The sequence below is a fragment of the Amblyraja radiata genome, chromosome 24, assembly GCF_010909765.2.
Source record: "Amblyraja radiata isolate CabotCenter1 chromosome 24, sAmbRad1.1.pri, whole genome shotgun sequence".
NCBI lineage: Eukaryota > Metazoa > Chordata > Chondrichthyes > Rajiformes > Rajidae > Amblyraja > Amblyraja radiata.
The window spans coordinates 179,654-199,168 of record NC_045979.1 but is presented as its reverse complement, the minus strand read 5'-3'; positions in this window follow the sequence as shown (position 1 = coordinate 199,168).

The window sequence follows — 19,515 nt, the reverse complement described above, 5'->3', positions numbered from 1 at the left end:
CTAACATCGGTAGTGGGAAACTGCTAGAGTCAGTTATTAAAGATGGGATAGCAGCACATTTGGAAAGTGGTGAAATCATTGGACAAAGTCAGCATGGATTTACAAAAGGTAAATCATGTCTGACGAATCTTATAGAACTTTTCGAGGATGTAACTAGTAGCGTGGATAGGGGAGAACCAGTGGATGTGGTGTATCTGGACTTCCAGAAGGCTTTCGACAAGGTCCCACATAAGAGATTAGTTTACAAACTTAAAGCACACGGCATTGGGGGTTCAGTATTGATGTGGATAGAGAACTGGAACTGGCAAACAGGAAGCAAAGAGTAGGAGTAAACGGGTCCTTTTCACAATGGCAGGCAGTGACTAGTGGGGTACCGCAAGGCTCAGTGCTGGGACCCCAGCTATTTACAATATATATTAATGATCTGGATGAGGGAATTGAAGGCAATATCTCCAAGTTTGCGGATGACACTAAGCTGGGGGGCAGTGTTAGCTGTGAGGAGGATGCTAGGAGACTGCAAGGTGACTTGGATAGGCTGGGTGAGTGGGCAAATGTTTGGCAGATGCAGTATAATGTGGATAAATGTGAGGTTATCCATTTTGGTGGCAAAAACAGGAAAGCAGACTATTATCTAAATGGTGGCCGACTAGGAAAAGGGGAGATGCAGCGAGACTTGGGTGTCATGGTACACCAGTCATTGAAAGTGGGCATGCAGGTGCAGCAGGCAGTGAAGAAAGCGAATGGTATGTTAGCTTTCATAGCAAAAGGATTTGAATATAGGAGCAGGGAGGTTCTACTGCAGTTGTACAGGGTCTTGGTGAGACCACACCTGGAGTATTGCGTACAGTTTTGGTCTCCAAATCTGAGGAAGGACATTATTGCCATAGAGGGAGTGCAGAGAAGGTTCACCAGACTGATTCCTGGGATGTCAGGACTGTCCTTATGAAGAAAGACTGGATAGACTTGGTTTATACTCTCTAGAATTTAGGAGATTGAGAGGGGATCTTATAGTAACTTACAAAATTCTTAAGGGGTTGGACAGGCTAGATGCAGGAAGATTGCTCCCGATGTTGGGGGAAGTCCAGGACAAGGGGTCACAGCTTAAGGATAAGGGGGAAATCCTTTAAAACCGAGATGAGAAGAACTTTTTTCACACAGAGAGTGGTGAATCTCTGGAACTCCCTGCCACAGAGGGTAGTCGAGGCCAGTTCATTGGCTATATTTAAGAGGGAGTTAGATGTGGCCCTTGTGGCTAAGGGGATCAGAGGGTATGGAGAGAAGGCAGGTACGGGATACTGAGTTGGATGATCAGCCATGATCATATTGAATGGCGGTGCAGGCTCGAAGGGCCGAATGGCCTACTCCTGCACCTAATTTCTATGTTTCTATGTTTCTAAACCTGCCTGCCAGAATGTCGGTCCCCCTCCAGTTAAGGTGTAACCCATCCCTTTTGTACATGTCATCCCTACCCCAGAAGAGATCCCAGTGGTCTATAAATCTAAATCCTTGCTCCCTTCACCAGCCCCCCAGCCACAAATTCAGATCCCCTATCTCGCTGTTCCTGTCCTCACTAGCACGTGCTACTGGACGCAATCCAGAGATAACCACCCTAGAAGTCCGGCATTTCAGTCTTCTTCCCAACTCTCTAAAGTCATGTTGGAGAACCTCCTTCCTCTTCTTCCCGATGTCGTTTGTGCCTATGTGCACAACTACTGCCGGCTGTTCACCTTCTCTCTCTCGAGGGTGTTCAGAATTCGGCTCGTGACATCCTGAACCCTGGCACCAGGGAGGCAACAGACCATCCTCGCATCTCGTCTGCCACCACAGAATCTCCTGTCCGCTCCTCGGACAATGGAGTCACCCACCACTAGGGCTCTGCCGGTCGAGTCTCATCTCCAGGATTGGAGCCGCCGACGTGTCTGCCGCTCGGACTGGAAACATTGTCTCCCCGCACTGTTCCCAAGAGGACGTACCTCTTTTCATTAGGCACAGCCACCTGAGTCTTCTGCACACCACGATTTCCACCCTTTCTCTCTGTCACACACCTTGGTTCTTCCCATAACCTCGGCGTGACAACCTCACGGTAGGTTCTTTCCAGGAATCTCTCGTTTTCCCGGATGGCCCTGAGGTCATCCAGCTGCTTCTCCAGTGGCCCAACACGGTCCTTTAGGATCTGATGTTGGACGCACTTGCCACAGTTGTAGCAGCCAGAGGCTCCATCTGTGTCCCTGGGCTCCCACATTCTGCAAGCCTCACACTGTCTCATCTGCCCCACATGTGTTCACCGCATTCCGTCCTCTCAAACTTAATGTGTAGCCTCCTCTCCCCAGCCAAAGTCTCTCAAACCAAAGACTCACAAGCACTTCCCCCTCAAGGCCACTCCCTCAGAGCCGTCTTGCTTATCTTGACTGGTAAATTGCCCAATTTACAAACGGAATTCCTCACTTTTCAACTGTTTTCCCCCTCTCACTCACTTCTAACTCTCCTCCCACTCGGTCTAGAGCCAATCAGTGCTTTCTCCTGCTTCTCTTTGTTGCTGTTGCTTCCAAATCCATGGGAGCGCTGAGTTAAGTCTGCCTGTGCTTTGCCTCTCCTTATCAACTGTATCCCCCACTGACTCACTTCTAACTCTCCTTCCCAATATATATATAGTTTCTCCCTTTCCCCCTCCCCCTCTCACTCACGCAATCTCTCTCTCCCCCTCTCCCCCTCTCTCTCTCTCTCCCTTTCTCTCTGTCTCTCTCTGTCTCCATCTCTCTCTCTGTCCCTCTCTCTCTCTCTCTCTCTGTCCCTCTCTCTCTATGTCGGTCTGTCTCTCTCTCCGTCTCTCTCTCTGTCTGTCTCTCTCTCTGTCTGTCTCTCTCTCTGTCTCTGTCTCTCTGTCTCTGACTCTCTCTCTCGGTCTCTGTCTGTATCTCTGTCTCTCTCTCTCTCTCTGACCCCCTCTCTCTGTCCCCCTCTCTCTGTCCCCCTCTCTCTGTCCCCCTCTCTCTGTCCCCCTCTCTCTGACCCCCTCTCTCTGTCCCCCTCTCTCTGTCTGTGGGATGTACACAGCTACATATGGCGTTGAGGCGGGGCCCGTCTGTGGGGCTGGGGCTCCAGCAAGCTGCCTCTTGGTTCCAGCCAGTCTCTGAGGTCAGGTTCAAAACTCCTTTCTAAGATCCTCCATTCTGATTTTAAATTAATCACCCAAATTTTTCTTCTACCAGATTAAGGCTTTGGCGACCGCCTACTGCACACGATCAGTTGGTTCACCCTCCAGGTCCACCTCATCCAGATTTTCCAGGCTGTTTTGGTAATTTTCAATCAAAAGTTGTCGTGTTTGCTTTGCCCAAGTTTCAGCATTAGAGGCCAATTTTTCTAATGTTTCCTGGGTGGGATTTGTCGCTTTTACAAAGTGTTAATATGTTTGTCTGCCTCATGATACCCTAAGTGGGTAAGCTCCGCTCTTGCAGAACCCTCAGTTGGTGCAGAGTCTGGGCCATTTTATAAATAACTCTAACAGCGACTGCAAAGGAATCTCTTGGTCTCGGTTGATTCCTGTACTGAATACGATTCACATTATTACTGTTGTTAAACATTCGCTCCATCCCCACTCCCCTCTGCATGTTTTACTCATTTCTGGCTGAGTTAGTAGTAAACTATACTACAATACTAATGCATCAATTATCTCTAGCGTAGTAGGGTTAACACCAAGGTGCTCACCATGTCTTTGGTTTTTTCCAGCTTGCGGAGACCGCTTGCCGAACTCTTCCCGACTGGGCAACGATTTTCCAGTTTCGCTATCGCTGTAGCTTCAGCAGGGAAAGAGATCTACTTCTAGCCGGTAAGGGGTTTTAAAGGGTAGGTTGATGACCCTCCCTTTCTGGGTTTGCCCCTCCCATGTGCTGAGTCCTCCTGTTGAGATTTAATTTGCTTCAAACAGATGACAACACAAAAGTTAGAAATACAGTAACGTCTTTATTTCGCCAGGCGGGTGTGGGAGTCAACTCTCACAGCATGTAAAATACAGACTAGAGTCTCTCTTCACACACAGAGGTAATGTTCAATCGTTCAATCAGGGGTGAGAAGGGGGGGTTGGGGAGAGGAAGTAAGGAGGCGGCCCTGCCCCATGAAGTACCCCCACCCTACGCCGTGATGTACCCCCGCCCTGCCCCATGAAGTACCCCCGCCCTACGCCATGAAAGGGGAAGAGTGGGATGGGGATGGAGATGGGGAAAGGGGGGAGGGAGAGTTTATTGATTATTTACCTCATATATCCACTCAGAGAGGTTTATAACATTATTTACCTCAGTTTTCCTCCCAGACCTGTAGTTTGTGGAAATGTTTTGATTATTAACAGAGCGGGGGGTGGGGGGGGAGGGGAGGAGGAGGGTGTGGGTGTGGAGACAAAAAGGATAGAGAGAGAGAGAGAGAGGAGTGGGAGAGATATGTGGAGTCGAGAGAAGAGAGATAGAGAGATGAGAAATCGAGAGACAGAAGGAGATAGAGCACGAGGAGGAGATGAGGGGGGTTTGGAAGATGAGCGAGGAGCGGGGAGAAAGATGAGACGAGAGAGGGAGAAAGAGCGCTTCGAGAAGACCGAGAGAGAGAGAAAATAATTATAAGGGATGTGTAAATGTGTCTTGGGTGAAGATCTTTCTTCAATTTTTGCTGTATTTATGAATGAAATATGAACATTTTGGGGTGTATCAAAGTTTTAAGAATTTTGCATGATTTCTTTGTGGTGTGTATAACTGTTTTACTCTTGAATGAGAATTTTATTGCTTTAAGTGTGAATATCTGAGATTCAGCATGTTGCGTGAGGTGTGGAAATTTGAGAGTGAATGTCACAGAAAATAGGGTGTAGAGTGAGTGAGTTTAAAGACTGTTACTTGTTTGTGGAACCGGTTCTGGGTGAATGTTGAATGAATCCTATAAATCAGTTGAAATAGGATGTCATTGAATGAGCTTGCTCATTTACGTGATAAATCTTTGTAGTCTTGTGTGGTTTAAAAGGTATTTTATTTTCCTTTGCTCTTCAGAAACGCATTGGCGATCTATGTGGAAATTAACTGTTTATTCTATATCTTCTCAACGTTTATTAAACAGTGGATGAGGCTCAGCAAAGAAACTGTTCATGTTCTTCGCTGCATAACCTGACATTAGAATTGGTGACCTTGTCGGTATTTTAATTTTGATTTCTTCCCATTTCTTACCTTTTGAATTCAATTCAAGAGAAATCTGAATTGCACACTGGCCATGTGGGATTCAGATTGAGGTGTTGGATGGGAATTGGAAATAACTATCTCAGAAAAAAAATCTGTTAATTTGACATTGTTTTTTTCCTTATAATGACCTATTTTAAAGGGTCTGCCTTGTAAGTAGTTAGAGTTTAAGTAAAGCCTGAACTGAGACTGGACAGGATCTCAGTGATGAAATAATTACATCTGCACAGCAGTTGACCCGAACTTTGTCAGTCTTACAGAAACCACTGAACCACAGAAACGCAGAAACCACTATCAACTAACCATAACAGCGAATCCTTACAACCAGGAGATCACGAACTGATAAGAAATTGGGATGGGAAGAAGTTGGGAGAACGGTGGAAGGAGCCCTTGCAAGTACTACTGACTACACCTACAGCAGTGAAGGTCGAAAATAATCCTCGTTGGATACACCTGACCGAACGCAAAAGAATTGGAAACTGGAAAAAAGGAAATATGAACTTGGACGTCCTCCTGCAAGACTGGAGGTAAAAGGAAGCCATACAAAACATTTTTGAAAAGGCCAGTGTTTACAGTATCTTGTTGAAACCAGCCATGAACATAAGCAAACACATTGTACTGAATTATGTACGTGCCTCCCTAATCCCGGATACCAGGAACGAATGTCCCCCCGGTTAAATAAACTTGACCCATTAACAGTGACCCCTTATTTGTTCTTTGGGATCCCGTGATTAGGAATAACCTCTCTAAAAACCAAAGGGATCGATTTGAGATAGGCGACACCTCTGAGTCACACTTAACTGTATCTACTAGACCTCCAGCAACAGCAAAAGAAATAGGAAAATTATAAAATGGTGAAGGACAAAAAGAAAATTCATGTTTTAAAGTTGCCAATGACACAGAAGGAATGGGACACTATTTTTGAAAAGTAACAGCTGCCAAGGTTACCAATGGCTCTGGTCCAAGTACCCTATGAACTATGGGCAAAGCATAATAGTCATGTGGGATGAGTGCATTCAGCCCTTGAACATAAAGTGACTTTAAAAAAGGGTGCCACCTTGCCATGTTTAAAACAATATTGACTGGCCCCGGACGTTGAAGAACGGATAGCTATGGTCATATTATCTTTATTACAACAAGGAGTATTAGTGATTAGCAAAGTCCTTGTAAAACTCCTATTCTGCCAATCCCGAAAGTGGAAGATGTAATAAATGATGTGTTGTTTAAGACCTGAGAGCTATTAAAAATAGTGATCCCTATTGCTCCTTTAGTACCTGACACCAATATTCTTCTGTCATCTATTTCGGCAAAAACCGACAACTTTCCAGTAATTGACCTATGTTCAGCCTTTTTCTCCATATCCCTGCATAAAGATAGCCAGTTCCTGTTTGCTTTACCTACAAAGATCAACAAGGAGGCACCTGTGCTATAATAAGACAAGAGTGTTGCGCCTATAATCCCTGATGATCATCTAATTTCACTGACTTGACTACCAATATTTTCCAAGAAATTGAAAAGATCTGCAAGGTTGGCAGTGACATACATGAAGGAAATGGGAGCTGCTGGCCATTCAATTGGTTTGGTGGACTCTGGGGTACTGTGTTACAGTAAGGCTCTATCTTTTTGTTAATCATCGCTCTGACTTTTATTGTTAAATGCTTGCGACCATTGTATACCTACCGAGGACTGTGAATGTTATCATATACTAGACTAAGTGGGACCCGTTGGGTCCCAGCTTCACACGGGGCTGGTCCCCCAACGCAATATTCCACCTCTGCATCACTTCCAATATTGCTGACCAGTTGGGGGCTTTCTGGAGCGCTAGTATGTGTGTTGTGGGTCAAAGTGACTGGTTTCCAGAGGGCTAGTATGGACATTGTGGACTGAATGGATTTTTGGACTTGCAGTTCACTAAGTCATGGGTGGTGGGCTGGCACTTCAGTCACTTGCAGCAGGTGGGCTGGCATTTCACTTACTCATGGCTGGTGGGCTGGCAGCCCAGTCACTCACAGCTGTTGGTGGCAGTTCACTCAGTCACCCCTCTTCCCTTCTCCCCCCACTCTGCTCCATGCCATTCCCCTCCCCCACACACATTCAGTCTATCCCCCCTCAATCTCCCCCCATGCACTCTTAGTGGCTCTCCGACAGCGCAACCATTCCTGCCTATTAGGTTACTATTGTGATGAAGAGCACGCAGGCATGGCAAGTGGAAAAAGGATTTATTAAAGTTTAAAATGTGAATGGCTTAAAATATATCAACAATTTAAATGTTAAAGATGAGATTTATTAAGTTATTTTTTGTTGTGTCTCTTGCTGTGTTCTGCTGATCACTGCCTCTTGATATTTTTAAAAAAAGACAATTTTAATATAGCGATATTATGCGGTCAAATTTTAACAAAGAAAATCTGAGAATTTACCTCAAAAGTCATCATGGAGTGCAGGCCGCAAGTCCAACCTCACAGCACTCCAAGCCAATTTCACAGCATTTCAAGCAGAGTGCACACACACACACACACACACACACACACACACACACATGCAGCCAGACACACACACACACACAGACAATCACACACATGCAGCCAGACACACACACCAAGACACACTCACACAGAAATACACATAAACACAAAGGCACACACACACACACACACACACACACACACACACACACACCGTCACAAACACGTACACACATTCACACAGACACACACTCACACAGATACTCAGACACTCACGCAGACACACACTCAGACACACATAGACACACAGACACACAGACAGACACACATACAGACAGACACTCATACACAGAGACACAGTCAAACACTCACACTACACAGACACTCACACACTCATCCACAGACACTTAGGCAGACACAGCAACTCATACATACGCACGCACAGACAGAGACGACGCGCACACACACTTTAGAAGCTAGAGATACTATCTGCAAGCATTTTAGAACCAATAGAGGCACTTTTTGCAGGCATTTTAGAACCAATAGACACTTTTTTCAAGCATTGTAGAACCAATAGACACTTTTTGCAAGCATTTTAGAACCAATAGACATTTTTATGCAAGCATTGTAAAACCAATAGAGACACTTTGTGCAGGCATTTTAGAACCAATAGAGACACTTTTCAAGCATTGTAGAACCAATAGAGACACTTTTTGCAAGCATTTTAGAACCAATAGACATTTTTATGCAAGCATTGTAGAACCAATAGACACTTTTTGCAGGCATTTTAGAACCAATAGACACTTTTTTCAAGCATTGTAGAACCAATAGAGACACTTTTTGCAAGCTTTGGAACCAATATACATTATTTGCAAGCTTTTGAACCAATAGACATTTTTTGCAAGCTTTAGAACCAATAGACATGTTTTACAGATGGCCAAAAGCGGTCAAGAACAGAGATTTAGTAATATAGATACTGCATCTGCCACGCATCTGCCCACTCACTCAACCTATCCAGGTCACCTTGCAACCTCCTAACATCCTTTTCACAATTCACACTGCCACCTAGCTTTGTGTCATCTGCAAACTTGATAGTGTTACTCCTAATTCCTTCTTCCAAATCATTAATATATATGGTAAACAGTTGCGGCCCCGGCACCGAGCCTTGCGGCACTCCACTCGCCACTGCCTGCCATTCTGAAAAGGACCCGTTCACTCCTACTCTTTGCTTCCGGTCTGCCAACCAATTTTCTATACATGTCAACACCCTACCGCCAATACCATGTGCTCTAATTTTGGCACCAGTCTCCCGTGCGGCTTTCTGAAAGTCTAGATACACTACATCCACTGCCCCCCCCCCCTCATCCATTTTACTTGTCACATCCTCAATACATTCCAGAAGATTAGTCAAGCATTATTTTCCCTTTCATAAATACATGTTGACTTGGATTAATCCTTTTACTGCTATCCAAATGCCCCATTATTATCTCTTTAATAATTGACTTCAGCATCTTTCCCACAACCGAAGTCAGGCTAACTGGTCTGTAATCCCACATTTTCTTTCTCGCTCCTTTCTTGTAAAGTGGGATAACATTAGCTATCCTCCAATCCACAGGAACTGATCCTGAATCTATTGAACATTGGAAAATTATAACCAATGCATCCACTATTTCTAGAGCCACCTCCCTGAGGACCCTGGGATGCAGACCATCAGGCCCAGGGGATTTATCATCCTTCAGTTCCATTAGCTTACCCAATACTATTTTTCGCCAAATGCAAATTTCTTTCAGTTCCTCTACCCCCCTTAGATCCCCTGTCCTCCAGTACATCTGGGAGATTGTTTGTGTCTTCCTTAGTGAAGACAGATCCGAAGTACCTATTCAACTCTTCTGCCATTTCCTTGTTGCCCATAATTATTTCACCTGTGTCTGCCTTCAGGGGACCCACATTTAACTTTGCTACTCTTTTTCCCTTAACATATCTAAAGAAGCTTTTACTGTCCTTCATATTCCTGGCCAGCTTCCCTTCGTACTTCATCTTTTCAGCCCGTATTGCCCGCTTTGTTTCCTTCTGTTGTCCTATGAAAGTTTCCCAATCCTCTGGCTTCCGGCTACTCTTTGCTGTGTTATACATCTTTTCCTTTAGTTTTATTCTATCCCTAACTTCTCTTGTCAGCCACGGTTGCCTCCTTAGAATCTTTCTTCCTTTTGGAATGAATTGATCCTGTGTCTTCTGGATTATGCCCAGAAATTCCTGCAATTCCTGCCATTGCTGTTCCAACCTCATTCCTGCTAGTATCCCTTTCCAGTCTACCTTGGCCAGCTCCCCTCTCATGCCTTCATAGTCCCCTTTGTTCAACTGCATCACTGCCCCTTCCGATTTAGCCTTCTCCTTCTCAAATTGCAGATAAAAACTAGTCATATTATGATCACTACCTCCAAGCGGTTCCTTTACCTCGTGTTCTCTTATCATATCTGGTTCATTGGACAACACTAAATCCAGAATTGCCTTTTCTCTGGTCGGCTCCATTACAAGCTGCTCTAAGAATCCATCTCGTAGGCATTCTACAAACTCTGTTTCTTGGGGTCCTGAACCAACCTGATTTTCCCAGTCTACCTGCATATTGAAATCCCCCATCACCACAGTGGTATTACCTTTGTTACATGCCAGTTTTAACTCCTGCTGCAATTTACACCCTACATCTGGGCTACTATTTGGGGGTCTGTAGATAACACCAAGTAGTCTCTTAAGTAATCCCCACAATGTCATATCTACCAACCTCTAACTGAACCTCAAGCTCTTCTACTTTACTTCTTATACTTCGCGCATTCATATACAATACTTTTAATTCCTTACGCATCTCACCTTTCACATCAATCCCTATTACACTCGGCCATACTCTCCTATCCCTTGCTTTCCCGTTAATTCTGGGGGTCATTAACTGTCCCTTTACTCCTTTTCCTTTAACTCCGTCCTCGACTATCCCATTTGACACCCCACCCCCCTTATTCAGTTTAAAACCACCCGTGTAGCAGTGGAAAACATGCCTGCCAGAATCCTGGTCCCCCACCTGTTCCCCCTTACTCCAAAAATATCCCAGTGATCTAAAAATCTAAATCCCTGACCCCTGCACCAATTCCTCAGCCACGCATTCAGGTCCCATATCTCCCTGTTCCTGTTCTCGCCAGCACGACGAACTGGAAGCAAACCGGAGATAACCACCCTGGAGGTCCTGCTTTTCAGCATTTTTCCGAGCTCTCTAAAGTCACGCTGCGGGATATTCATCCCCTTCTTTCCGACTTCGTTTGTGCCAACATGCACTACCACTTCCAGCTGTTCACCTTTGCCCTTGAGGATTTTCTGCACTCTGTCCGTGAGATCCTGGATCCTGGCACCAGGAAGGCAGCACACCATCCTCGAACCCTTCTGTTCCTGCAGAAACCCCTGTCCGTACCGCCCACAATGGAGTCTCCAACTACAAACCTCTTTGGTTTTGGATCAACAGCCCTTTTTTCTTCGCAAGCCAGTCCGTCGCTCAGTGTGATAACGTCTTCTGTCCCGACAGCTTCTAAGTGGGTGAACCTATTCACAAGAGGTACAACACCTGGGGACGTTTGCATTCCATGTTTCCCTCCCTTTCTCACCGTCGCCCATCTTCTCTCTTCCAGTACCTTAGGTGTAACAATCTTACTGTAGGACTTATCGAGGAACAACTCTGTTTCTCGGACGAACCTGAGGTCATCCACTTGCTTCTCCAGTTCCCCAACACGGTCCTTCATGAGCTGTACACTAATCAGCTTGCTTGACATCTCCTTCTTTCGTCTCTCCCTCTCCAGCATTTTGCGTAGCCTCCTCTCCTCAGCCTCCGCGCCAAAGACTCCCGAGCCAAAGACTCGCACTTCCCTCACTGCCGCTCCCTAAGAGCCGTCCTGTTTATATTGACTGATAGATTGCCTAATTTACCAATTTACAAACCAAATTCCTCAGTTTTAAACTGTTTCCCCCTCTGACTCACTTCTAACTGCCACTCGGGCTAGAGCCAATCAGTGCTTTTTCCTGCTTCTCTTTGCTGCTGTTTCTTCAAAATCCACAGGAGCTCTGAGTTAAATCTGTGTGTGCAATGCCTCTCTTTTTAAACTGATTTCCCCCTCTGACACTTCTAAATCTCCTCCCTATTATATCCTCCTTATCATACCATAGTAATCAGCAATTCAGCAATTATTTATCTTACAGAGCATTGTACAGCCTCTTGTCTGTTCATATATGGTTAAAATCAGAGGATTGACTGATTCTTCCGATAGAGGAAAGGTTCGCCCATATGTAGTTATGCTGAAGGTGCTATTTTTGCAGATTCATGCAGTCTTGTTTTTTGACCTTGTTGATAAATTGTACATTACAATCTGTAGAGTGAAGGGTAACAACGAGTTGTCTGAACATCTTTCTGATCATTTATATCATAGAGCAAAAACATTCATGTTATCGTGCTGCAATCTCACTAGTGTTGCAGAAGAAATGCAAAAACATTCATGTTATTGTGCTGTATTGCTAGTGTTGGAGGAGAAATATTAACTGCATTCATTGATTGCTTCTAAATGTACAGCAGAATCCATTTTGTAACTTCTAAATCTTTAAGCTATTTCATTCCTTCCTCTATATCATCTATCTATCTATCTATATTACTAAATCTCTGTTCTTGACCGCTTTTGGCCATCTGTGCTGCGATTTCCGAGAGAACGCCGCCACCTACGGTCGTCATTTTTGGCCACCTTGCTCAGAGCACCCCTCCGCCGCATGTGTGCCGAGGATTTTTCCCGTAGATGAAAAGTGACAGAGATATTAATGTTTTAACAAAATTCCCCATTCTCTGCTGCCCCCGTTGGCGGCAGGGGGTAGGGACTATAAAACCAGGAAGTGGTGTGCCTCACAATCTCTTCAAGATGGAGGAAGGCAGAGGGTCACATTTCTCTGAGCTGTGAATAACACTGAACACATGTCTACTCAAATGTAAGTGCCCTTAGAGGTTCTAAAATGCTTGCAGAATGTGTCTATTGGTTCTAAAATGTTTGCAAAAAGTGTCTATTGGTTCTAAAATGTTTGCAAAAAGTGTCTCTTTTGGTTCTACAATGCTTGCATAATGTGTCTTTTTTGGTTCTAAAATGCTTGCAAAAAATGTCTTGGTTCTAAAGCATGCAAAAAAATGTCTATTGGTTCTAAAGCTTGCAAAAAATGTATTGGTTCTAAAGCTTGCAAAAAAAATGTCTTGGTTATAAAGCTTGCAAAAAATGTCTATTAGTTCTAAAGCTTGCAAAAAGTGTCTCTATTGGTTCTAGAGCTTGAAAAAAATGTCTATTGGTTCTAAAGCTTGCAAAAAATGTCTATTGGTTCTAAAGCTTGCAAAAAATGTCTATTGGTTCTAAAGCTTGCAAAACGTGTCTATTGGTTCTAAAGCTTGCAAAAAAAAGTATATTGGTTCTAAAGCTTACAAAAATTGTCTATTGGTTCTAAAGCTTGCAAAAAAAATGTCTATTGGTTCTAAAGCTTGAAAAAATGTCTATTGGTTCTAAAGCTTGCAAAAAGTGTCTCTATTGGTTCTAAAGCTTTAAAAAATGTCTATTGGTTTTAAAGCTTGCAAAAAGATGTCTATTGGTTCTAAAACTTCCAAAAAAATCTCTATTGGTTTTAAAGCTTGCAAAAAAATCTCTATTGGTTCTAAAGCTTGCAAAAGTGTTTCTATTGGTTCTAAAGCTTGCAAAAAGTGTCTCTATTGGTTCCAAAGCTTGCAAGAAAATCACTATTGGTTCTAAAGCTTGCAAAAAAATGTCTATTGGTTCTAAAGCTTGCAAAAAAAATGTCTTGGTTCTAAAATGCTTGCAAAAATGTCTATTGGTTCTAAAATGCTTGCAAAAATTGTCTCTATTGGTTCTATAATGCTTGCAAAGGTGGGAGGGGGAGGGACTATAAAACCCGGAAGTGGTGTGCCTCACAATCTCTTCAAGATGGAGGAAGGCAGAGGGTCACGTTTCTCCGAGCTGTGAATAACACTGAACACATGTCTACTCAAATGTGAGTGCCCTTAGTGGTTCTAAAATGCTTGCAAAAAGTGTCTATTGGTTCTAAAATATTTGCAAAAAGTGTCTATTGGTTCTAAAATGTTTGCAAAAATGTCTCTTTTTGGTTCTACAATGCTGCAGACTGTCTTTTTTGGTTCTAAAATGCTTGCAGAATGTGTCTATTGGTTCTAAAATGTTTGCAAAAGTGTCTATTGGTTCTAAATGTTTGCAAAAAGTGTCTATTGGTTCTAAATCTTGTAAAAGTGTCTCTATTGGTTCTACAATGCTTGAAAAAAGTGTCTCTATTGGTTCTAAAATGCCTGCAAAAAGTGTCTATTGGTTCTAAAATGCTTGCAGATAGTATCTCTATTGCTTCTAAAGTGTGTGTGCGTGTTGTCTGTCTGCGTGCGTATGTATGTATGAGTTGCTGTGTCTGTGTAAGTGTATGTGGATGAGTGTGTGAGTGTCTGTGTGTGAGTGTGTATGTGTGAGTGTGTATGTGTGTGAGTGTCTTTGTGTGTGTGTGTGTGTGTGTGTGCACTCTGCTTGAAATGCTGTGAAATTGGCTTGGAGTGCTGTGAGGTTGGACTTGCGGCCTGCACTCCATGACGACTTTTGAGGTAAATTCTCAGATTTTCTTTGTTAAAATTTGACTGCTTAATCTCTCTATATTAAAATTGTCTTTTTTTTTAAAATATCAAGAGGCAGTGATCAGCAGAACACAGCAAGAGACACAACAAAAAATAACTTAATAAATCTCATCTTTAACATTTAAATTGTTGATAAAGCCATTCACATTTTAAACTTTAATAAATCCTTTTTCCACTTGCCATGCCTGCGTGCTCTTCATCACAATAGTAACCTAATAGGCAGGAATGGTTGCGCTGTCGGAGAGCCACAAAAAGTGCATGGGGGGTGATTAAGGGGAGATAGACTGAATGTGTGTGGGGGAGGGGAATGGCATGGAGCAGAGTGGGGGGAGAAGGGAAGAGGGGTGACTGAGTGAACTGCAACCACCAGCTGTGAGTGACTGGGCTGCCAGCCCACCAGCCATGAGTAAGTGAAATGCCAGCCCACCTGCTGTAAGTGACTGAAGTGCCAGCCCACCACCCATGACTTAGTGAACTGCAAGTCCAAAAATCCATTCATTCCACAATATCCATACTAGCACTCTGGAAACCAGTCACTTTGACCCACAACACACATACTAGCGCTCCAGAAAGCCCCCAACTGGTCAGCAATATTGGAAGTGATGCAGAGGTGGAATATTGCGTTGGGGGACCAGCCCCGTGTGAAGCTGGGACCCAACGGGTCCCACTTAGTCTAGTATATGATAACATTCACAGTCCTCGGTAGGTACACAATGGTCGCAAGCATTTAACAATAAAAGTCAGAGCGATGATTAACAAAAAGATAGAGCCTTACTGTAACACAGTACCCCAGAGTCCACCAAACCAATTGAATGGCCAGCAGCTCCCATTTCCTTCATGTATGTCACTGCCAACCTTGCAGATCTTTTCAATTTCTTGGGAAATATTGGTAGCAAGTCAGTGAAATTAGATGATTCATCAGGGATTATAGGCGCAACACTCTTGTCTTATTATAGCACAGGTGCCTCCTTGTTGATCTTTGTAGGTAAAAGCAAACAGGAACTGGCTATCTTTATGCAGGGGTATGGAGAAAAAGGCTGAACATAGGTCAATTACTGGAAAGTTGTCGGTTTTTGCCGAAATAGATGACAGAAGAATATTGGTGTCAGGTACTAAAGGAGCAATAGGGATCACAATTTTTAATAGCTCTCAGGTCTTAGACAACACATAATTTATTACATCTTCCCACTTTCAGGATTGGCAGAATAGGAGTTTTACAAGGACTTTGCTTATCACTAATACTCCTTGTTGTAATAAAGATAATATGACCATAGCTATCCGTTCTTCAGCGTCCGGGGCCAGTCAATATTGTTTTAAACATGGCAAGGTGGCACCCTTTTTTAAAGTCACTTTATGTTCAAGGGCTGAATGCACTCATCCCACATGACCATTATGCTTTGCCCATAGTTCAGAGGGTACTTGGACCAGAGCCATTGGTAACCTTGGCAGCTGTTACTTTTCAAAAATAGTGTCCCATTCCTTTCTGACACGTGTGATCTTTCCTTCTGTGTCATTGGCAACTTTAAAATATTGTATTTTTGTTTGTCCTTCACCATTTTCTGTTTGTCCTTCACCATTTTATCATTTTCCTATTTATTTTGCTGTTGCTGGAGGTCTAGTAGCTACAGTTAAGTGTGACACAGAGGTGTTGCCTATCTCAAATCGATCCCTTTGGTTTTTAGAGACGTTATTCCTAATCCCGGGATCCCAAAGAACAGGAGGTAGAGAATGGTGGCACTCTGACCCAAAATGTAGGGGCGGGAGAAGAAAAAGACAATAAACAGAGAATAAGCGAGGGTGGGTTTCTTAAATGTGTATATTTTATGCTAGGAGCATTGTAAGAAAGGTGGATGAATTTAGAGCCTGGATTGACACCTGGAAGTATGATGGTACACAAAATGCTGGAGAAACTCAGCGGGTGCAGCAGCATCTATGGAGCGAAGGAAATAGGCGATGTTTCGGGCCGAAACCCTTCTTCAGATGGAAGTATGATGTTGTGGCTAACTTTGAGGAGATGCGAAAGGATTTAAAAGGAGTAAATCGGGACAGCTTGTTATATGGGAAAGATGTGGAAGAGAAATGGAGGACATTTAAAGGTGAAATTTTAAGAGTACAGAATCTTTATGTCCCTGTTCGGTTGAAAGGAAATAGTAAAAATTGGAAAGAGCCATGGTTTTCAAGGGAAATTGGACACGGTTCGGAAAAAGAGAGAGATCTACAACAGTCAGCATGGAGTAATGAGGTGCTTGAGTATAAAGAATGTAAAAAGAATCTAAAGAAAGAAATTAGAAAAGCTAAAAGAAGATATGAGGTTGCTTTGGCAAGTAAGGTGAAAGTAAATCCAAAGGGTTTCTACAGCTATATTAATAGCAAAAGGATAACGAGGGATAAAATTGGTCCATTAGAGAGTCAAAGTGGACAGCTATCTGCAGAGCCAAAAGAGATGGGGGAGATATTGAACAATTTCTTTTCTTCGGTATTCACCAAGGAGAAGGATATTGAATTATGTGAGGTAAGGGAAACAAGTAGAGTAGCTATGGAAACTATGAGATTCAAAGAAGAGGAAGTACTGACACTTTTGAGAAATATAAAAGTGGATAAGTCTCCAGGTCCGGACAGGATATTCCCTAGGAGATTGAGGGAAGTTAGTGTAGAAATAGCAGGGGCTATGACAGAAATATTTCAAATGTCATTAGAAACTGGAATAGTACCGGAGGATTGGCATACTGCGCATGTTGTTCCATTGTTTAAAAAGGGGTCTAAAAGTAAACCTAGCAATTATAGACCTATTAGTTTGACGTCAGTGGTGGGCAAATTAATGGAAAGGATACTTAGAGATAATATATATAAACATCTGGATAAACAGGGTCTGATTAGGAACAGTCAACGTGGATCTGTGCCTGGAAGGTCATGTTTGACTAATCTTGAATATTTTGAAGAGGTTACTCGGGAAATTGATGAGGGTAAAACAGTGGATGTTGTATATATGGACTTCAGTAAGGCCTTTGACAAGGTTCCTCACGGAAGGTTGGTTAAGAAGGTTCAATGGTTGGGTATTAATGGTGGAGTAGCAAGATGGATTCAACAGTGGCTGAATGGGAGATGCCAGAGAGTAATGGTGGATGGTTGTTTGTCAGGTTGGAGGCCAGTGACTAGTGGGGTGCCACAGGCATCTGTGTTGGGTCCACTGTTTGTTTGTCATGTACATCAATGATCTGGATGATGGTGTGGTAAATTGGAATAGTAAGTATGCAGATGATACTAAGATAGGTGGGGTTGTGGATAATGAAGTAGATTTTCAAAGTCGACAGAGAGATTTATGCCAGTTGGAAGAGTGGGCTGAAAGATGGCAGATGGAGTTTAATGCTGATAAGTGTGAGGTGCTACATCTTGGCAGGACAAATCAAGATAGGACATACATGGTAAATGGTAGGAAATTGAAGAATGCAGGTGAACAGAGGGATCTGGGAATAACTGCACTGTTCCCTGAAAGTGGAATCTCATGTAGATAGGGTGGTAAAGAAAGCTTTTGGTGTGCTGGCCTTTATAAATCAGAGCATTGAGTATAGAAGTTGGGATGTAATGTTAAAATTGTACAAGGCATTGGTGAGGCCAATTCTGGAGTATGGTGTACAATTTTGGTCGCCTAATTATAGGAAGGATGTCAACAAAATAGAGGGAGATTACAAAGGAGATTTACTAGAATGTTGCCTGGGTTTCAACAACTAACTTACAGAGAAAGGTTGAACAAGTTAGGGCTTTATTCTTTGGAGCGCAGAAGGTTAAGGGGGGACTTGATAGAGGTCTTTAAAATGATGAGAGGGATAGACAGAGTTGACGTGGATAAGCTTTTCCCACTGAGAGTACGGAAGATTAAAACAAGGGGACATGACTTGAGAATTAAGGGACAGAAGATTAGGGGTAACATGAGGGGGAACTTCATTACTCAGAGAGTGGTGGCTGTGTGGAATGAGCTTCCAGTGAAGGTGGTGGAGGCAGGTTCGTTTTTATCATTTAAAAATAAATTGGATAGTTATATGGACGGGAAAGGAATGGAGGGTTATGGTCTGAGCGCAGGTGTATGGGACTAGGGGAGAATACGTGTTCGGCACGGACTAGAAGGGTCGAGATGGCCTGTTTCCGTGCTGTGATTGTTATATGGTTATATGGTTAAATAAGGGGTCACTGTTAATTGTTCAAGTTTATTTAACCAGGGGGACATTCGTTCCTGGTATCCGGGATTAGGGAGGCACGTACATAATTCAGTACAATGTGTTTGCTTATGTTCATGGCTGGTTTCAACAAGATACTGTAAACACTGGCCTTTTCAAAAATGTTTTGTATGGCTTCCTTTTACCTCCAGTCTTGCAGGAGGACGTCCAAGTTCATATTTCCTTTTTTCCAGTTTCCAATTCTTTTACGTTCGGTTAGGTGTATCCAACGAGGATTATTTTTGACCTTCACTGCTGTAGGTGTAGTCAGTAGTACTTGCAAGGGCTCCTTCCACCGTTCTCCCAACTTCTTCCCATCCCAATTTCTTATCAGTTCGTGATCTCCTGGTTGTAAGGATTCGCTGTTATGTTTAGTTGATAGTGGTTTCTGCGTTTCTGTGGTTCAGTGGTTTCTGTAAGACTGACAAAGTTCGGGTCAACTGCTGTGCAGATGTAATTATTTCATCACTGAGATCCTGTCCAGTCTCAGTCCAGGCTTTACTTAAACTCTTTAACTACTTACAAGGCAGACCCTTTAAAATAGGTCATTATAAGGAAAAAAACGATGTCAAATTAACAGATTTTTTTCTGAGATAGTCATTTCCAATTCCCATCCAACACCTCAATCTGAATCTCACATGGCCAGTGTGCAATTCAGATCTCTCTTGAATTGAATTCAAAAGGTAAGAAATAGGATGAAATCAAAATTAAAATATCGACAAGGTCACCAATTCTAATGTCAGGTTATGCAGCGAAGAACATGAACAGTTTCTTTGCTGAGCCTCATCCACTGTTTAATAAACGTTGAGAAGATATAGAATAAACAGTTAATTTCCACATAGATCGCCAATGCGTTTCTGAAGAGCAAAGGAAAATAAAATACCTTTTAAACCACACAAGACTCTACAAAGATTTATCACGTAAATGAGCAAGCT